The 19839-nt window shown below is 48.4% G+C and overlaps 1 protein-coding gene across 1 annotated transcript in view; it reads left to right on the top strand.

Moving 5' to 3' along the window:
- The window catches only part of LOC138527520 (acyl-coenzyme A thioesterase 1-like), a 119481-nt gene that overhangs the window by 29207 nt on the left and 70435 nt on the right, over window positions 1-19839 (top strand). The gene's annotated exons all lie outside the window — the stretch shown is intronic.

Below are 19839 nucleotides of genomic sequence, written 5' to 3'. Positions count from 1 at the left end.
ATCGCAAAGGATAGGAAAAAAACTGAGGGATTCAACTGGAAAGGGCAGTCAATACGTGGGGGGGGGAGAGATGCACAGTATAAAAAAACATTCATATCTGAAGAAAAGGTGAAGCCGGCGAGGTGGATCCAAGAGAAATGAGAGGGGGTGGAAGACGAGAGATGGAATGGGAGGGGCCGAGCAGAGAGAAAACGGGGATTGGCAGAATTGTATAAATGGGAGGGGCAAGCCAGGAGGGAGAAAGGAGAGACGGATCAGACGGGTGCAATAAGGAACAACAAGAGACAGAATTTGAGGGGATAAGAACAAAGTTTGTGCAAAAAGGAAGATAGTGAACAGGAGAAAGTGTTGAAGTCAGGATGAGCGAGTAAGACTTGAGACAGAACAGATGAAGCAGGGAAAGAACGAACCGGTGTGGTAGAATGATCAATGGATTGATTGGGGTATGAAGGAGGGCATGGCAGACTGGTGACTAACAAACAAGGAGGCAGTAACGAACATCCAGTCGAAAGAATGTTACCACTTGGTAAGTAAGTATACTCACTACTGTCTTCAGAGGATAGGGAGATAAAGCTAGAGGCTGGGCGCATGTAGCCTTGTGGTCTGCACAATCCAAAAGAATCCGAAAAATATCAAAACTAGTTGAAAAATATGCCTATCAAAATCACAATGGTCTCTTTAGCAAAAACTGCCAAAATAGGTAAAACGATGCTTTAAAATGAGTTAGTGTCCATAGGTGGTGAGCTGATTGCCGTGGGTAGGGCTACCCCCATACAGCTCAGTCAAAAATAGTAGATCTTCGCAAAAGCAAAGGGAATCATTTTCTTGAGACTCAAAGCCAATGAATCCAATTCCCATGGCTTCAAAAGCCAGATAGGAAAAAATAGGGATTTCCTCCCCTCCCCTCTCCATAGGATTGGCATGGAGAGAGAGGTTCCGCTCTGGTTCTGGGTGGTTCGCCATCCTCTAGTCGGCCTCATCTGCTTCGAGCTGTCAGTCAGTCCTGCATACCGCTCTGCTCTCTGCCCCTCTCAAAGCTAGTGTTTTTATAGTGACAGAGCATTGTTTTACTTAAGCTGTCTCCTCCCCTCCTTAGCAAGATTTGTCTCTAGTGAATGGCCTGATTGTTAGCGTTTTAGCAAGATGCGTACTCCCGCTCCCATTAGCAAGTTGCTGGTTTATTTCGATAGCAAGGTTGACGGCAAATTGTCTAAACCTTTAGCCTGCATTCACTTGCATTTTCAGCCTTGCCTGGAAGCATAGTAGTCATTTGTGGTCTTTTAGAATGTTATTGTTTACTGGAACATTTGAAACGATTTACTATAACAAAGGAACAATTGGAATGCTTCCTAGACCATTGGAGTGCAGCCTAGAAGTATTGCGTGATGAGTCTGGTGCAAAGCGTGACATTCAAATTGAACGATAAACGCTACCCCTAGTTGATATGCACATCACCTGAATATATTTCAATGCATTTCACTGCATATTCGATTAAGGGATTAAGGGCTTCGCTCAGACATCATGCTCCAAGCCTGGCTATAATCTAATATCACATAATGCCCTGGTACCCAGGGTTTCTGATGCAAAACCTGAAATTTGAATTAGATCAATACACCAGGTATCTTGTTGGCATATAGTACAGGCTTGTCTAATAATTAACTACCAGTTTACTTGCCAGTCCTGCAACAGTCCAAGAAGGTTTTTAATTAGTTTGCCCGTAGGACATATTCCGTTATTTTCCGATAGAGTAATGGTGGTGTGCAGCCCAAGGTCGGTTCTGCGGAACCTGAGGGCGTCCACACTACTTTTCCCCCTGGATCCTTCTCTCAAGTGGCCAGGGGAAAGGCCATCGCTTTTGGATGTTGACTCTGGGGGTAGATATGCGAGGGAGGATCATCTGGGTGGAGCAAACTCCAGGAGTGGGGAGAGGATGTACTTGGGTGAGACATGGTATCCCCTTTCCCTTTTCACAATGGGCCTCCTATCCCTCAAGCCTTTTGTAGGCTGTCGGCCCTTTCCCTTTTTTCCCCCCTTTAAACTGTACCCCAGAAATACCGCCTCAACACTGGGACGAGGAAGAGACCAACTAGGAACAAACATCCTCATTTGGTTGAGACAAACTAATATCAACATCATTTTATTCATACAGACACATGCCAGCTTCCATTTTGTTAATACAGACATGTATGAGCTTCGGCTGTGTACTGGGACAAGGAGGAGGACAACACGGGTAAGGCAGAACTACTGTTCTAATGGTGAGCAGTCTAGTCTTTTCTGGGCTCCATATTGTGGATGTGTCTTTAAAACCCAACCTCCGTTTGGAAAGCGAGGCAGCTTTGGAGGCAGAGTCAGCTGTGGAGGTTGAGGCGGCAGCTGATGGGGATGCAACTTCAAGTCAGTGGCGTGGGAAGCATAGCCCTCAAGACGCGGTGACAGATGCAGAGTTTATGGAGCAGAAAGCAAAGCTAAGGGCTGCTAACGGACCGTATGAGGGAGACCTGCATGACCGAGCGATGCATCGCAGTAGCTGGGCTGCAGGTGGAGCATTGCTGGGGAGCAACACCACAAAGAACCCTTGGGAGAGGAGTGAGGTTGCGCTCAGGTTGGCAAGAACCCGGAGCAGCAGAGACCTTGCAGCGCTGTTCACTCCAACCGGTGAGTGATTGGGAAGCACTGGGCTGGCAGGCGAATATGCATTGAACACTGTTGCTTTGGATACTGAACAAGCTGAAAGTAATTAAAAGTACTTTGAATACCAAACGAACTGAATGTCATAATAAGCACTTTTGAATGCTCAACAGTGTTTTGAGCACTTGTGAGTGGAGTGAAAGAAAGGTGGTGCATGCAGCAGATACCATGGAATGTATTGTATGAAATGCAAGTATTGGCAAAGTCAAGAGAATACCAAGAAGGGTATGAGATGACAAACAAGTATTGGCTAAAATTGGTCAAGGAACTGCAGGTTAAGAGGAAACCGTTATTGGCAAGAGCCGAGCCAGAGGATTACAACCAATTGTAACAAAGTGCATGGTGGCCAACCAAGCCACGGTACAGTGTCAGTGTGTCATGATGCCTACCCCCGGGGAACCAGACCAGGTCCAGCAACCCCGGAAGCAGGCATCAAGTTATTTTGAGCAAGCCCAAAAACCCCTGCTAGGGGCTGTTTGGGTGCGGTCCTGGCGCCTATGGCGCCAGGCTCATAGAGTAGAACTTACCTGATGCAGACCATGCTGCAAGCTTACCTGATGCAGACCATGCTGCAGAGCTCCAAGCCAAATGAGGCTTGGAAGGGACTATTTTACCTAGGGACTATTTTTTACTCGGGTGGGGCTGGGGAGGAATACTTACCTGGGACTACTTTGGAGGCTATTTAAACCACGCCCGAAGAGCAGCACACGCTTCGCGTTATTCTGCATCCAGCAGCGTAACGCTCACCGTGTCTGCAAGCCTGCATCCAGTCTTCTGCCACGCCCGCCTCGAGTCTGCAGCTCCTAGAAAAAGGGAGGAACAGAAGGAGAAGAGGTTGGAATAAGACCAAAACCTTCAATCCTTACCTGACTTCCGGATCCACCGCGCCTTCGAGCTGGAAGAAAGAAGCATTTTACGCGCGCCGCCTCGCCTGCTGCAGCGCCGCGCTGAACTCGCCGGCCTTTGCAACATCCTCACGATCCACCGCATCCTTCTGCACGTTCCCGCCGCACTCTGGCACCTAAGGGGAACACAAGAACAGCAAAGGTGAGGCAAGGGAATAAACAGAGGCAATAGTAACTACCCCCATAGACTTACCTGATTACCGCCGGGGGTACTATTCCTCTTCACGGGTCGGCGCAGTCTCCATTGCATCCTCGCCGTACCCCGGCCCCTAAGGGGAACAAAAGGACAACAAGGTGAGATGAAGGGACAAACAAGGGGAACTCTTCTCACCACAATAGACTTAGCTAATTTTACCGCCGGAGGCATTATTCCCCGAACTTCATATTTTCTCTCCACACCTGAATAAGGGAGCAATCCACAGGTTACGTTCTGGCCTTTATTTTATTGAACTGTGTAGGATAAGCCAAATCCTTACCTGAACTTCGTCAGCTACCACAAGGAACTCTTCGCTGGGGTCAAGCTGCAAACTGTAAGGAATTGGACAAGAGTGAAAGTCAGACATGTGAACTCTTACGAACTACATACTTTTCGGAGTCAATATTGTTCTGGAACTCACCAATTCCTTCGAGCCACTGAAGCAACTGGTTATCAACGCGCCCCTGCACTCAATGCAGGATGGAGAGCTCATCCTTTCAAACCATCAGGTGAGACTATAAGAGGGGACATTAAAGGTGATCTGTGGGAAGAACAGCGGGGTTGGGGGGATTTACGCTCAACCCAATGGGTGGCTAATTCCCTTTCTCTAATTACAGAAGAATATTCCTACGGGCCAAGCAAACGAAGGTAGGTGGGCCAGTCCAGTCCGTCATCCCGGCCCTACGCATCACATTTGTGGAGACCGCAGCTGTCCAGTTCAGACCGACGCCTCTGTGGGAGCCAGGTGAGCGTAACACAGTGTGACACTGCTGAATCGGCTAAACATCACTGTTAAAGGGAAGTGTTGGAAATTGTTGATGGAAGCAGTTAAGAAGGGGTTTTGGTTGCATGACCTCTATTAGGTGGACTGTGTGGTCCGATAAATGCGCGTAGACCAAGTGTCCCCTGTATTAAGAAGCCAATGAGAAGCTTGTGTTTTGCAACAACCTCTTATGTGATTTGGAAGTCAAGAAACAGAACTTTATGTGAACTAGTGAAAAGTCCTGATATCAAAAAGAGCTTGGAAGCGCTGCAAGGAACTGTGTTTTGAGAAAAGCTGGAAGATTTGAACTCTTGGGTAAGGGAATGCTGATACCTCGTGAACTGTCTTGAACTTGGGGGGGGGGGGGGGGGTAATTGATTACAAGCCAAGAGCTGGAGGAAGCGCTGAACTTTATTTTGAACACTAATCATTTTGATGATATCACTATACATTGTATACAGTTAGTTGTGAGGGCAAGTATAGGTTTTGGGCACAGACGGACATTTGATTTGGACTTCCTGCCACAGGCTATTGTTCGTTTTCTCTAGGTAGGGAAGCCCCACTTTAGCATAGGGCAAGTTGGGCCTTACTCCATCCTGACTTTTAAGCTAATAGAACGTTTGAGGACCAATTTTGAATCTCTTGTCTGTGTCTACTTCATGATGCCTTCACAGGGTGCAGAATCCAATCTAGGATAATAAGATGGTCTGCTTGTTCTTCTCTCTTCCTCTAACAGTAGAGCACATATTGCCCTCTTTTTCGGAGCTGGCACATGAAGGTGTGTATAACCATGTTTGATAACTTGTGACCAAGAGAAAAAGGCGGTCATAACTGGGTGATATATTCAGAATGAGCTAATGTTAGGTAATGCGCGTTATTCAAAAGACCTTCCGCTAATGAACTATGAGACAATGGGCCTCATTCCATGTGTTGCAGTCTGGAAATAAGGGTGCCGGTCGCACCGTACTGGCACCCTTTCCGGACCGCCACACTCCAACTCTGCCTCCTGGGGCCGTTGCGCCTGGCCAGTCTGACCTGCTGGGCGCAACGGCCATGGTAGGCCGATTTGTCATGGAGGCACCATTTAGCAACAGTGCCAGTGCTTCGGTTTCCCCATTCCCATGGAGTCATATATGATTCCATGGGAATGAGGTTACACTTTCTGCCTCCTGATATCCGGGCCCCCGGGACTTGTAATGTCGCGGTGGCACCGGGATATCAGGTGGCGTAAATGGTGTTACGAGTTCGGCGGCAACCCACCGGTGGGTTACCACAAAACTCGTAATGAGGCCCAATTGATTTCTATCCTATCAAACTGGGGGGGCCACAGGCTTTTTGGTGCGATTACAATCAAGAATGTCACTTCTAATATCTGAAAGGCATCCGTTAGGGTGCCTAAGCAAATAAATGTATTAAGTGAATACCCCTTTTCACAAGTTCATTGGCTATTGTAGGATCTCCAACCATGAAAACTGATAGCTTCTCTCTCATTTAGGAAGCCCCTCCTAAGCGTTGAATTTCCTGATGGATTTCCAGCACGAATTAGAAATGGTGTGTGACAAAATCGGGAACCTGAGGTTTTTAGATTGTTGAAACGCAGGCTGAGCAGGTACAATTTTGTACTGCTGGTAATATTGAAGCTTGAGATTTGTCCTCTAGTCCCCCTGGCATTGGGCATTTTATCTATTATAAGCAGGGCTTTGTGTACTAGGGGGTATGTTAATGTTTAATATTTTTGTTCAAAGGCAGTTGAGGCTTTACATTTAGAGCTTTTTAAAATGTCTTCTGTTTCTTTTCGATGTACTAGATCATTTCAATTGTATAATTTTGTGTTGCAAAATGATGGCCGGATTACTAAACTCCCCACACCTAGGGCATTTAGCCGTTGCAGAAATACTATGTGTCTGCCATAATAATGCTCCCCCAGTCACCACTGCAATTTACATTTTTTATTATGAACAGTAGGATTTTCGATTGTTTGAAGTCCAGAATAGAGCATTTGTAGGCCTAAGGTATATCCTCATTTATTACATATGCCTCCTATGTTTCTGTGAGTACTTTCTGTTCTGTAGTACTATCATTGGCCATAAGTGCAGGGCCTTAGTGTACTTCCTTTAGCAAAATAAAATTATGAGCCACTAGTGATTGTGTTTCCGGGCTACCTCATATTTTGCTTGTGTAAGACATTCTAAGTCTTATTTGGAAGACTGTTAACCTTCCCTATTATTATGGTTATATTTGGCTCATGTCACAAATGGCCCAACAGATGGATGACTGTTATTTTATTCGATTTCAGCATTAAGCATATCGGGAAGACTTGGGGTAGTCCAGCTAGGGCAGACCTTATGGCTCTCGACCTTCCTGTGGGCTCCCTCGACGCTAGCCCAGACAACTTTTTTTTAATTTTTTTTATTTGTTTATTTATAACTCAGCACATCGGAGAACATGTACATTAACATATCTTAACCTTTGATTAGGACCCCTTAAAATGCGCCCCACGATGACCCACCCCTGGTACCACCCCCTTTGTCCATGTCCCCGGCTGGGTCTTGTCCTTCTGTCCCATTGAGTTGAGCCCGACTCTGCGCTTTCGCTGGATGAGTGAAGGGCTCTCGCGATCAGTCGTGGCTTGTGGGTCACGGCCGGATAGTTCTGGTCATAGTCTAGCAGCGGTGTCCAGATGTTCATAAAGCGGTGGAGTAAGCCCGCTTTGGCCGCAGTGACCTTTTCAGCTATGAGAATGTCCCAGATCTTGATCCACCAAAGGGTCGTCAGGGGGCCTGCCTCGGTTTTCCAGGTGCGTACTATTGTGATTTTGGCCTCTAGCAGGAGTTGAGTTATCAGTGCTGCCCTCCGACCTGTTCTTGGCTAGGCGTCTGGGATTAGGACCTGTTTGGGGGCCAATGGTATTACCGTTTGGGTGATGTCCTTTATTTTAGTGAGGCATTGAAACCAGAACTCTTTTATCTTGGGGCAAGTCCACCACATATGGAAATGGGTTCCTGGCTGGCCGCATCAGTGCCAGCATAATGGGTCCAACGCCTGCTGAAAGTGGTGAAGGCGGAGAGGAGGGAAGTACCAGCGCAGCAGTATTTTGTGGGCACATTCCCGATTAGTGACGCACAGGGAGGCCGTGCGCGTCCTAGACCAGATGTCCATCCAGGTATGGTCCTCTATGTCGTGACCCAGGTCCGCCTCCCATTGTGCCATATACGAGGGCCTGGCGCGGAGGGGGTCATCCTGTAGTAGTCTGTAGAGAGCCGCGATCTTCCCTCAGGCTGGCAAGTCATTTATCGTCAGTTGCAGCAGGGCGGAGGTTCGGGTAGCTGCCTCTCGGATTAGCGGGTGGGAGCGCCAGTGCCTCAGCTGGGCATAGGGGAACCCATCTGTTTCTGCCAATTTGAAGGTTTGTTTGCGTTGTTCGAAGGTGAGGGGGAGGCCTCCCTCCAAAGAGCTGTCCCAATGACTCAAGGCCGCCTGCCACCCAGTTTCGAAAGTTTCTTGGATGAATGCCCGGGGAGAAGGCTGGGTTAAGAAAGACTGGGGAAAGAGGGCTCGGGTTCCCTGGAATACCTTTGGGCCTGCGGGCCCAATCCCAGGCCTTGACAGAATGTTTGGTGGAGGACAGCAGATCTGGCCAAGCCCGGCATAGGGGGGGGGGATGAACGGTAGAAAGCGGAGGGGAAGAGGGAGGCGGGATTGTTCAATTTCTACCCGCTTTGGGCACCCCTGGGCAATTACCCACGCCTGAAGGTGGGCCAGCTGTGCTGCGATTTGATATTGGCCAAGGTCCGGCACACCTAGACCACCCAGTTTCATAATGCCCATCATTGTCCTACGCAGGATGCGTGCTTTCTTGCCCTTCCAAACAAAGTCAGTTATCTTCCGTTGCAGCCGCTGTAGTGGGGCGAGCGGTATCGAGACAGGTAGAGCTGAGCATGCATAGAGGAACCGTGGGTGAAGGTTCATCTTGCATGCCGTGATACGGCCCACGAGAGAGATTTCCTGCGCCTGCCACGGGTTGAGATCCTTTTCCATTTCTGCGAAGGGGGAGGGGGGGGTTGGTTCGTTTTGCTGGGTGGGTGGGGATCTGAACCCCCAGGTATGGGAGATTCTGAATTCCATTGGAGTGGGCTTCGTTGCTCTAGGGTTTCCCTCTGCTCCGGGCTCAGTCCCACCCCCAGAGCCACCGATTTTCCGAAGTTGATCTCGAACCCTGCCAATCTCCCAAAGTTCTGGATCTCAGTGAGAGCCATCTGCATGGAAGCCGTGATATCAGTGACAGTCAGTAGCACGTCATCTGCGTAGAGCGCAATTTTATGTTGGTCGGGTCCACCTGTAGGCCTCTAATCTGGGGGCTTTGGCGGATCCGCTGGGCTAAGGGCTCCATGGCTAAAGCAAAGAGAAGAGGAGACTGGGCAGCCCTGTCTTGTTCCACATGTGAGCGGGATTGGGTCTGATAGGAGACCGTTGACTCTCAGCCGGGTCCTAGGTGTTTGGTAATTTGCCAGGACCATTATGCGGAAGGTTGGGGCAAAGCCAAAGGCTTCAAGGGTGAGGCGTAGGTAACTCCAGTCCACCTTGTCAAAGGCCTTGATTGCATCTAGATCCAGGAGGGCGAGTGGTTGCTTTTCTTGGTTGGCAATCTCCAAGTCCAAGGCCCTCCAGATGTTGTCTTTTGTCGCTCTATGCGATATAGATCCTGTTTGGTCTGGGTCTATGATGTTAGGGAGGATAGGCGTTAAGCGGTTGGCCAGGACCTTGGAGTATATATTGGCATCCAGGTTTAATAAAGAGACTGGTCTATATGAGCTAGTGTCCTCAGGATCTTTCCCAGGTTTGAGAATGAGGACTGTGGTGGACTCCTGCATGGTCGGAGTGATGGTCCCGCTTGCGGCAAATGAGTTAAATAGTTGCGTTAATGGCGCCACCAATTGTGGTCGAAATAGCTTGTAAAAGCGGGTGGAAAATCCATCCGGGGCCCTGGGTTTCAGGCTTTTGAGGGCTTAGTCGACTTCCTTGCCTGTGATGGGGACTTCAAGTCCTTCGCTTGTCGTGGGTGCGAGGGGCTGGAGAGCTGCCTCTTTGATGTAGGTCTGTTGTTCGCCTAAATCCCTTGAGGTTGCCATCATTATTTCCGATTGGTGGGCGATTGCCAGGCGCAATTTCTCACGTTCCGCGATTGGGCCACTCCTTGTGAGTTGCAGAGGCTCAAGATGGCATTTCGTCTCTTGACTTTGGACAGTTTGCTAACCAACAGCTTGTTGGCCTTGTTGTTATTGATGTAGTACCTTTGTTTTGTCCTGGTCAATAAATTTGCCGTGGCGTTGGCATCGTGCGCTTCCAATCTTTTCCTTGCCACCTGTAGGGCCCTTTTTGTTCTGGGGGACAGGCCCTTTTGTTTGTGGGTGGTTTCCGCTTCTTGAACCTCCGCCTCCAGAGTAGCGCGGGTCACCCGGTTTCGTCTATGGAAGGCCGCGCCTTGGGCGATCAATTCCCCCCGGAGCACCGCCTTCATGGCGTCCCAGTTAGTGGCTGGTGAGGTGTCCTCTTTCCGGTTTTCCCTGAAGAATTTCTGAATCGATTTGGCAATGGAGTCTCTCACCGCCATATCATTCAGGATGGGGTCGTAGAGGTTCCATTGGCGGTGGGAAGGGGGGTCCAGATCATGGGCTCGCATACTCTGTGCGACTGGGGCGTGGTCCGAGAGGATCCGGGAGCCGATAGAGACCTCGTCCGTAAAGGTCAGGAGCTGGGGGAGGGGGGGAAGTCAATAGTAGGAGCTTGGGGGGGAGTCAATAGTAGGTCAATCCTAGAGAAAGTGCAGTGCACATATGAATAGAAGGAGAAATCCTTCTCTTCTGGGTGTAGTACGCTCCAGGTGTCGACAATGTTTAACGTCCGAAATAGATGAAGCAATCCCGTTGCTAGTGTTAAGTCCCGGTGGGAAGGGGGTGTGATCTATCTTTAAAAGGGTCTGGTGCTCCATTAAAGTCTCCCCCAATGACGATTTGTCCCCCGATGAATGGAAGGAGAGCCTCCTCTAAATCTTGATAAAATCCTTCCTGATGGTTGTTCGGAGTGTAGGCTGAGATGAGAGTGTAAAGTTGGCCAAAAATGATTCACTTGATTGCGATAAAACGACCCTCCTGACATCGTAGCGTGTCTAGAATCTGCGGATTCAGGTCCTTCGCAAAGTGAATGGCCGTACCACCCTTCTTGGTGCCGTTAGATGCTAGGAATGGTAAAGAGAACAGTCTGCTGCGTGGGCGGGTGAAATCGGCTGGTATCAGGTGGGTCTCTTGCAAGAATGCCACGGAGGATCCTTCATCCTGCAACATTTGCAGGATAGATTTCCTCTTCGGGGGGTAATTCAGGCCTCTGACATTTAGTGGTAAACTTCAACTTCCAATGTGGAGGTAGGCTCTCTGTGCTGTCTATCCGTGAGGGGTGGCTGGGGGTGCATCGTCAGCCATGATCATGGGGGGTGTGGTGCGTTGGGTTCTCCTGAGGTTGACGGTTTTTAATGGCCTCCAACGGGAGGAGCGAACTACTAACTCGGGCCCCCAACGAGAGACCAACACTGTGGCGAGGGGGACCGATTTTTATCGGGGAGGCCCCACGCCACCAGGCTAATGATAGCCAATCCAGTTGGCATTCTCTCCAAGGGTAACATGATGACTTCCACCTTGGAGGAGGGTGTGGACCGCATGAGGTCCGCGGCAAGCTTCAGAAGCTTCAATGATTCCGTCACCATACAGGTTTCAAAGGCATCGTTTTAGGGGGTCATTTTGGTTTGCGGTTTCTCTGCACTCTCGTCCAGGGGGCATGTTTCGGCTTGGGGGGGAGCCCGGGCGCAAAATTGATGTCGCATCGTCGAGGTGGCTGATGGCGCGTGGGATGCCCTTATGAGAGAATTGTAGCGCCGTAGGAGATGGCCACCGATAGCGGATTTGCTGGTCTCGGAGGAAGAGTGTGAGTGGACGCAGCATTCTGCGTTTCTGCAAGGTTAGAGCGGAGAGATCCTGAAAAATTTGGAGTGGGGAGCCCTGAAAAGATAGTTTGTCGCATGAGCGACCAATCGCCGAGATGGCTTCCTTGGTAGTGTAAAAATGGACTCTTGTAATCACGTCTGGGGGGGGTGGGGGGGTCATTCGGTCCCTCGGCGGGGACGAAGCCTATGAGTGCGATCCAGCAAGAGCTGCAACTCGTCCAGATTCGGCAACAATGATTGGAAGAAGTTGCCCACGTACTCGGGGAGCTCTTTGTTTGAGATCGATGTAGGCACCCCTCAGATACGTAGATTGTTGCGCCGGGAGCGATTTTCCATATCCTCCTGTTTAAATTCTAGGATCTCGGTTCTGTCCATGTCTGGATGGTGCGTTGGACTTCCGCTAAGGAGTTGGAGTGTTCCAGGGCCAGTTCATCGGACTCCCCCATCCTGTGTTCGATGTTGCTACCTCTTTGCTCCGTTTGTTCTAATTTCGCAGTGAGTTCCGTCATGCAGGATCTAGATTCCGACTTGATGTCGGACATGAAAGCTAGAGGATCATCTTTGGTTGCGAGGGTCCCTCTGTCCTCTATAACCTTCTGTGGTGTGAGTTTGGGGGTTCTGGTTTCTTTTCCGTAGTCGGCAACATGGTGGAGACATCCGCGGATCTCGGTGGTTTCAGTTCTTTGGCCATGGTTCCAGGTGGGGGGGGGGGGGCTTGCAGTGAGCCAGCCTGAGGTTAACGTATAGGTTGACAGGTGGGGTGCTGGGTAGTCCGCTGGTAACCTCGGGGTGTCCATGAGACCAGCGAGCCCCAGGGGAGCGGCAGCCAAGGGGGGGGTGCAGTGGGGAGGGGCAGCCCCGGGACAAGCAGGCAAAGTGGACTTCCCAGCCACAGAGGGATAGTGGCAACGCCAATAGGATAGGATGGGGTGAGAGGCGGACACAGGGCTCACAGTAGTGCCGTGATGGTACGCTTTCAACTAACACCCTGCCGCAAGAGTCCTGGTGGAAGATGGGGGAGTTTGAGTTTCCCCAACAGCTGTAAGCAGGAGGTGGGCAGGGGCGCCCCAGGAAGCTGAGGGAGGCGTCAGGGCGAAAGCAAAGCTCAGCGGAGGGTCCGTGAGGCTTGGGGCCCCTGAAGGACTGCTGAAGTTCAGGTAGGTGAGGGGCCGTTGTTGTGGGCTCCAGGGAGGTCGCTCCACCCCTCCCAACTGGGGCGTCGGTAGGGAAGCAGATGGTGATTGGGCCGCAGCCACCAAGGTGAGTCCAAAGCTTAAAGTGGAGTAGAGGTGGTAGGCCTCCGACTCACCCCCCCCCCCGCCGCCGAAGTCCGAGTGGAAGATGGCGGGGTTTGGGCCCCCCAACAGCTGTGGGCCGGAAGTGGGCAGGGATGCCCCAGCAAGCCAAAGGAAGTGTCAGTGCAGGATGACAGTAAGCAGCGGCAGAGGGTCCGGGAGGACCGGGGCCCCCAGAGGGGCTGCTGTAGATCAGATAGGTGAGGGGCCGCAGCCACCCAGGCAACCCCGATATGGATCCAGTGGAGGGTGTCAGAGCCGATAGGGCCCCGAGGTCTGCAGCCACAAATGGAGCGTCCCGCTACCAGAGGTTGGCCCTAGGCGTCCTCGGTGATAGATGCCGGTGTCAGAGGACCCACCCCCGCACCGTCATCCTCCGCAGCTGGTGGTTGGCGGGCCCCCCACTCCAGGAGGGCACCCCGCAATCGCGGTAATGCTGCAGCTGCTCCCCAGGGAGTATGTGGCAGTACTGCGCCAGCAGGTCCCGTCGGAGTGTGGGCAGAGGCAGGAGGGGCTCCGATCCAGTTCCCCGGGGGCGGGAGAGGGCCGCCGGAGCCTCCACCCTCTGGAGTCCTGGCAAAGAGGAGCCGGAGCACTCCAGCACTGGCGAGGGGCGACTTGCAGAGGTAGGTCCAGTGGGCGGGGGGGTAGCTGGGGATAATGGCGCCAGAGCGCTGCCTCAGGGGGACTCCCCGCACCCGGCCACATTGCAGGCGGGGCACCCCCACCCGTGCATCTGTCGCCGGGCAATGATGGTCAGGCTCCGTGAGCAGGCCCCGGGCCCCCCCCCCGCCACATGAAGCGGCTCAAAAGCTGGTAGGGGCCGCCAGCTGTCAGCTGAAAGAGGGCCGTAGAGATGCGGCCACCATTTTAGGCCGAAGCTACGGATGCGTGCAGCAATCTTCCTCGCTGCGTTTTGGCTGTTCGCGAGAGCATTATGCTCTCAAAATACTGTCATCAGCGCCCCATGTCCTCCGGAGCTGATACCCCGCCGTTATATATGAAGAACCTGACCGGAATCGGAGATATTTGGGCTTAGCCGCGGGCCCGTACGGAGGCCATCAAAGGAGCTGCCAAAATTGCCAGCGCTCCAGGCCACGCCCCTAGCCGAGACATCTTAAACCCAACATTAACGTACCGTAATCCCTACTGTTTTAGGTATTTCTGAAATTATATGGATTATGGATTTTCTAAGGGCCTATTTGCCTCCTGTCGTTTGCCGACTCCCCAGATTCTCTCTTCTTCTCTCTTTTCTCTTTTCTCTCTCTCTCCCTCTCCCTCTCGCTCTCTCTCTCTCCCCTCTGTCTCCCCCCTCTAATTACTAGTCTCCCATTGTTCCTCTAATACTGCTCCACCCCCCCGTCTCACTTCCCACTCCATTGGTCTCCACTCCTCAGCTCTCTCAGCTCTCCTCTCTCCCTATCTTCTACTCTCTCGCTGTCTCCCTCAGCCTGCTTGTCCCAAAAACCTCTTTTCTCCATGTCCTGATCTTTCCACACTCTCGCCTTCTGTCTCGTCCTATTATCTTCCTTTCTCTACTCTCTACCCTCACCACCACTACTGCCTCCTTTGCTTTGCTCTCCCACTAACATACTGTTACAATCTCTCACTCTGACACTGTTGTCTATACAACCCCCTAACTCTCTCTACCTCTCTGACACCTTTCACACACTTCACAACACTCGATTGGTACCACTCTCCCTCTCACACACAGCACCTTCCCTTCACTCTTTCACCACCACTACCACAATCTCTTCAGAACCTCTCTCCACCGCCTGGTTTCTCGTCCCACAAACTCTCCTGACCTCACTGAACACATATCATCCAGGTTTGTCTTCCACAATCTTTTATAGCCCAACCTGCTATTCTAATATAGAATGTTCAATTAGAATGTGTGTTGACCTGCGTGATCTTAACATTATTTGGGTGGACCGTCATCCACTGCCCAATATTGGAGAGAGGCTCACTACCATGGAACCGGCGTGGTATTTTACCACATTAGATTTATCCTCAGCATATCATCAAGTCAGCCTAGAAGATGAATGCAAACACCTCACATCATTTATAACACCTTTAGGGGCTTTTCGTTTCAAGAGGATGCCATTTGGGTTGGCATCAGCAGCCGCTGTGTTCCAGAGATTGATGCAACATCTTTTTAGTGGCTTAAAAGGCGTATACTATTTTCAAGATGACAAACTAGTGTCTGCCATGTCGGAAGAAGATCATTACGCCAAACTTTTGGGTGTGTTACAAGTTATACAGCAAAAAGGTCTCTCTCAAAATTGAAAAATGCAAGATAAAAAAAAAAAGGGAAGTGACATATCTGGGTCATCACATCAATGCGGAAGGAATAAGACCCAAAGAGGCTCTTGTTAACACCATCCTGAAACTTCCCGATCCAGCTAATAAAGACCAACTTAGGAGTCCTCTAGGCCTCACAGAATACTATTCTAAATTTGTGGATCATTATGCAGATAGGACAAGTGAGATGAGAAAATTGATGACTAAAGGCATAAAATTTGAATGGTCTGAAAGATGCAAGAAGGGGTTGGATGCAATCAAAGTATTGATCAACAAAGCACCTGCCCTGAGAATGTTTGATTGCAGTGCAAAAACTGTTGTATCAGTGGATGCCAGCAACATGGGGTTGGGAGGTGTTTTGGCACAAATTCAAAATGGATTGGTGTTTCCAGTTGCTTTTGCTTCTAGAACTTTAAAAGGGGCGGAAAGAAACTAATAAACAATCGAGAAAGAAGCGTTAGCAGTTATGTGGATTTTAGAACATTTCAAAGGACCGTTATGGGGACTTCCAATAGAATTTAAAACTGATCCCAAGCCGCTTATCCATGTGTTAAATCCGAAGAACCCTCACTTGACCTCCCCACGCATTAGAAGGTGGATCTTGATTATAATGCAGTACAATGTGGTTATAAAGTACGCTCCTGTCAAAACAAATATTGTGGCCAACTGTTTTTCTCGCTTACCATGCGATGATGAGGGAAAGGACCGTGCTGATGGTGATGACATCATAGAAGAGCGAGACATGGATTGCATAATTGCACAAATACATCCCAGTTTTGGGATGGGAGAATGGATTGAGGCCATGAAATTGGATTCAGAACAAGGGAATTTGAGAAGAACAGTGGAGAGAAGATGGAAAGATGTCAATGTAGAGATTGAATACTGGGAGAAGATAAAAGATGAAATTTCATGTGATGAAGCATGTATTTATAGAGGGAACAAAATAATGGAAATCGCCCATGAGGGACATGTGGGTAGGAGTTTGACAAAGAGAAGAGTTCGAGAAAACTATTGGTGGCCAAACATGTGGCGCGAATTGGAAGCACTTGTGAAGGAATGCTCTGCATGTGCAGTAAGTGACAAAGGGAAGATAACCAGGACCACACCATTACAACCAATAACTATACCAGACTCGGTGTGGACAAAACTGACCATTGATATAACAGGTCCATATGAAATACTTGAACCGTTGAAGGTATATCTTATAGTGTTAGTAGATTATACTTCCAAATGGGTTGAGTGTGGTGTAATGGAAGACTCTGTCTCTGCCACTAAAGTTACAAAGTTTTTGGAAGAAATTTTCAGTAGAGAAGGTGAGCCATCTGAGTTAATATCCGACAATGGAGCACAATTCATGTCGCATGAAGTTCAGTGTTTCTTGAAAGAACGAGCCATCAAGCATAGTACCACAGCACTATACCATCCTATGAGTAACGGACTAGTGGAGAGGATGAATCCCTTTATAAAAGGTGATTCAGCTAGCTGTTGCTAATAATTTGCCATGGAAAGAGACACTAAAAGAAGCGCTGAATGCATACAAGGTGACCCCATACTCAACGACTGAAGTGGAACCATTCACTTTGATGAGGGGAAGAATTGCTACCAATAGGCTTAGACCTGCTTGGATGATGAAAAAAACAAAAATGTTGATATGGATGAAATATTAAGGAAAGTAAAGAAAAAGCAAGATCATTACAAGGAATGCTACGATAGACAGAATCATGCAAAAGAAAGTAAAGTCAAAAGCGGAGATTGGGTTAGAATAAGAGAACCCAAGAGAGTTATGAAAGGGGAATCCAAATTTCGGCCTCCTCCAGAAAGTGGTTGAATGTTCCAAGAAGTCAGTAATTCTAGAAGATGGCAGCAAATGGTCATGCAATGACCTCATTTTGTCAAGGAAAGAAGATATGTTGATGAAGGTTTCCGATCAATCTGTCATACAGAGTCCATGGAGGAACATACCTGGACAAGTGAAAGGGACAAATGAGAATGTTACACTGTCCGATGAAGGGTGCATGAGGGAGAAGTGTGCCAACAAGGAAATGTCAAGGGATTCAGGAGGAGATAAGAATATATCCTGGAGAGCTAGATGGATTTTGCATAATTTAAAAAAAGATTTTATTTACTATTGATAAAGCAACATTTTTTCAATTTTTATTCACAAATTTTATTTACCATTGTTGGAAGTCGGATACCAATCTCAACATGTATCCTTTATTAAGTTGTAGTTAAATTACGAATTTATTATAGTTTTACAGCATATGTCTGATTACTAGTACACTGCATTTGTTTTCCTTATACTGTATTTAGTCTTCCACCCCTAAGCCCCTTTAGTTTGTCAACAGTGTTTCCTTATGTATATAGTTTTTATTCATGTTTTCCATAATTGATGTAGTGGGGGAGATGTTATAATATAGAATGTTGTGAAGTTCTAATTGGAGGCGTTCTTCCTGTATGGTTCTGGAACCCCAGGATCATACGAGAAGATGCTTCCCTGAAGGAGGTTGATTACAGGGGACCTCCTCTGAATAAACCAAAGATATAACTTCATACATTGCTGTATTTATTTACAACACCTGCCTTCTTCTGTGCCCCCCCCCCCCCACACCTCAGTATCCCTGGTCTTCCCGGTCACCTGCTCTGTTTGGCCAATCTCCTGCTCTTTGCCCAGGGAGTTCAGATTGCTTTTTACATGTTTTAAATGTCCTTAAAGTCCTACCCGCTTCTTGGTTTTAGGTTTTGTCCAGTTGCAGCAGAGGAAAGCATTTTATTTTCGCCAAATATCACCTTCCCGCACCAGGTAAGGTTCCCTTTTCCCCCTCGCGGTTGTTCCACCTGGCAGTGATGGGCGGGGATCCAAAGACGTTCTGTCTGGAATCTTTAATGGCGAGTATTCTGTAGGGGTTCATTTGGTTCTGCTGCTCAGGTCCAGGTCTTTCTTGGTGCTGCTTGGGGCTTTCTGGGAGGTGTAGTCTTGCAATTGGAGCACAAGAAACCTGGCCAGGACAGAGACTGATGGGCATTGTGGATGCAACAGTGGTGCCAATTCTTTCCCACCACAGCAGACACTTTGGGGAGTCATGGATTGGGGCCCCCCTCAACTCCACGCACACTTGGGGGGGGGGGGGGGGAGTCACTGATTTAGTCTGTTCTTAAACACCTCAACTCAGCCTTTTATCCTTCTGAGTTCAGTAAATGAGTACCAACACAGGCTGGATGATATTGTATGTGTATTTATTCTATATAATGCACTTAAGTGGAAGTGCTACATAATAACAGATCATTATCATTTGGACGTCTGCTTGCATTCACAGTAATTTGGTAATATGGGCCTATACACACTGATATTAACCATACATATACATTTCATACAAGAATGGATCACCATATCACATAGTGATATTGTAACCATATTATTTGTAGTGTACTTAGGAACAACGCTATGTGATGCCACTTTGTTTTGTCAAGGGGTGAAAGGTCGTGTGCCATCGCTTCCTGTGATGTCACTTCGGGGTGGTGTCAAATGACATCACTTACTGTGATGTCATTAGAGTTCAAGGGTCATGTGATGTCACTTCCGCTACCCCTCGTATTTTGGTGAAATAACGCCCATGCCTACCTTTTTGTTTTGTCACAATTACAGGTGAAAATACACAATCATAAACACTCCTTTAAGGAAATGAACACTTCCTGGAGGAAAGTCCGGCAGCAATTCACACATGTGGCAAGGTACGACCGACAGTTTAAGTGGCTGCCATAGTCCGTCTGCCTCCCTCAGCCACACCTGGCAGCTTGACGGAATAAGCTCACACAAGAGTCTTGCAGAATTACGTAACAGGCTGAGCTGCCAAGCTTACACTTGAGCTGACAAGCATACATTTGCACTAATATACGAACAAATGTGAACTAAAATTCTAAAGACTGTCAAGGTTCTCACAAAAGTTTGCATAAACCTTTAAAGAGATATGGTAACTTACCACTCATAGAATCTTGATGATAAACGAATTAAAAATCCGTATTTCAACAGGCATGCAGAGCCAATTCGGGAGTTGATGGCTGATCACAATAGATTCTCGTTTAACAAATAAAAAAGGGTTGCGGTATCGTAGTGTTTATTTAATAAGAAGCCCACTGTTCTTAACAAGCCGAATAACTTTTGGGTATCACATGGATTTTTTGTGTATTGCATGGATATTTAATAATATTTGGCTCTTCTATACCAGCAATTGAACGATAGCTCTGAAGGGCATATATAGAAACATCACAACCGATTTACAGTGGAACAAAGCAGGAGACACACTAGTTATATTCCTATAATTCACCCAAGGCTTACTTTTGATTAACTTTAATTCTTTACCATACCAAGTCTCATTATGTGGTTTAGCGATACAATTAAAAACAATATTCTTTAAACTTGGTAAAGAGACTAGCACTCATTCTAAATCTTATTATCATAGGACAGAGATTCTAGGGTCGACATTAGTTCGTAAAATTGAGGAGGGTGGCTACTTAGATGGGCGTTTTCTCTGACTAATCTGATTATTTGAGTACTTCAGAAATATATCACTTTTAGGTTGCAAGGAGAGTGGTTCTGGTACGTTACAAATCAATAAATCCGTAATGAGGGAATCATGATCACTTTCCGGGTGACATTTATTTATTGGGTGTTTATAATGCGCCCATACAGCAAATGGTGT

The sequence above is a fragment of the Ambystoma mexicanum genome, chromosome 14 (assembly GCF_040938575.1).
Source record: "Ambystoma mexicanum isolate Mex_15411 chromosome 14, UKY_AmexF1_1, whole genome shotgun sequence".
Lineage (NCBI taxonomy): Eukaryota > Metazoa > Chordata > Amphibia > Caudata > Ambystomatidae > Ambystoma > Ambystoma mexicanum.
This window is presented reverse-complemented; position numbering and strand designations above follow the sequence as displayed.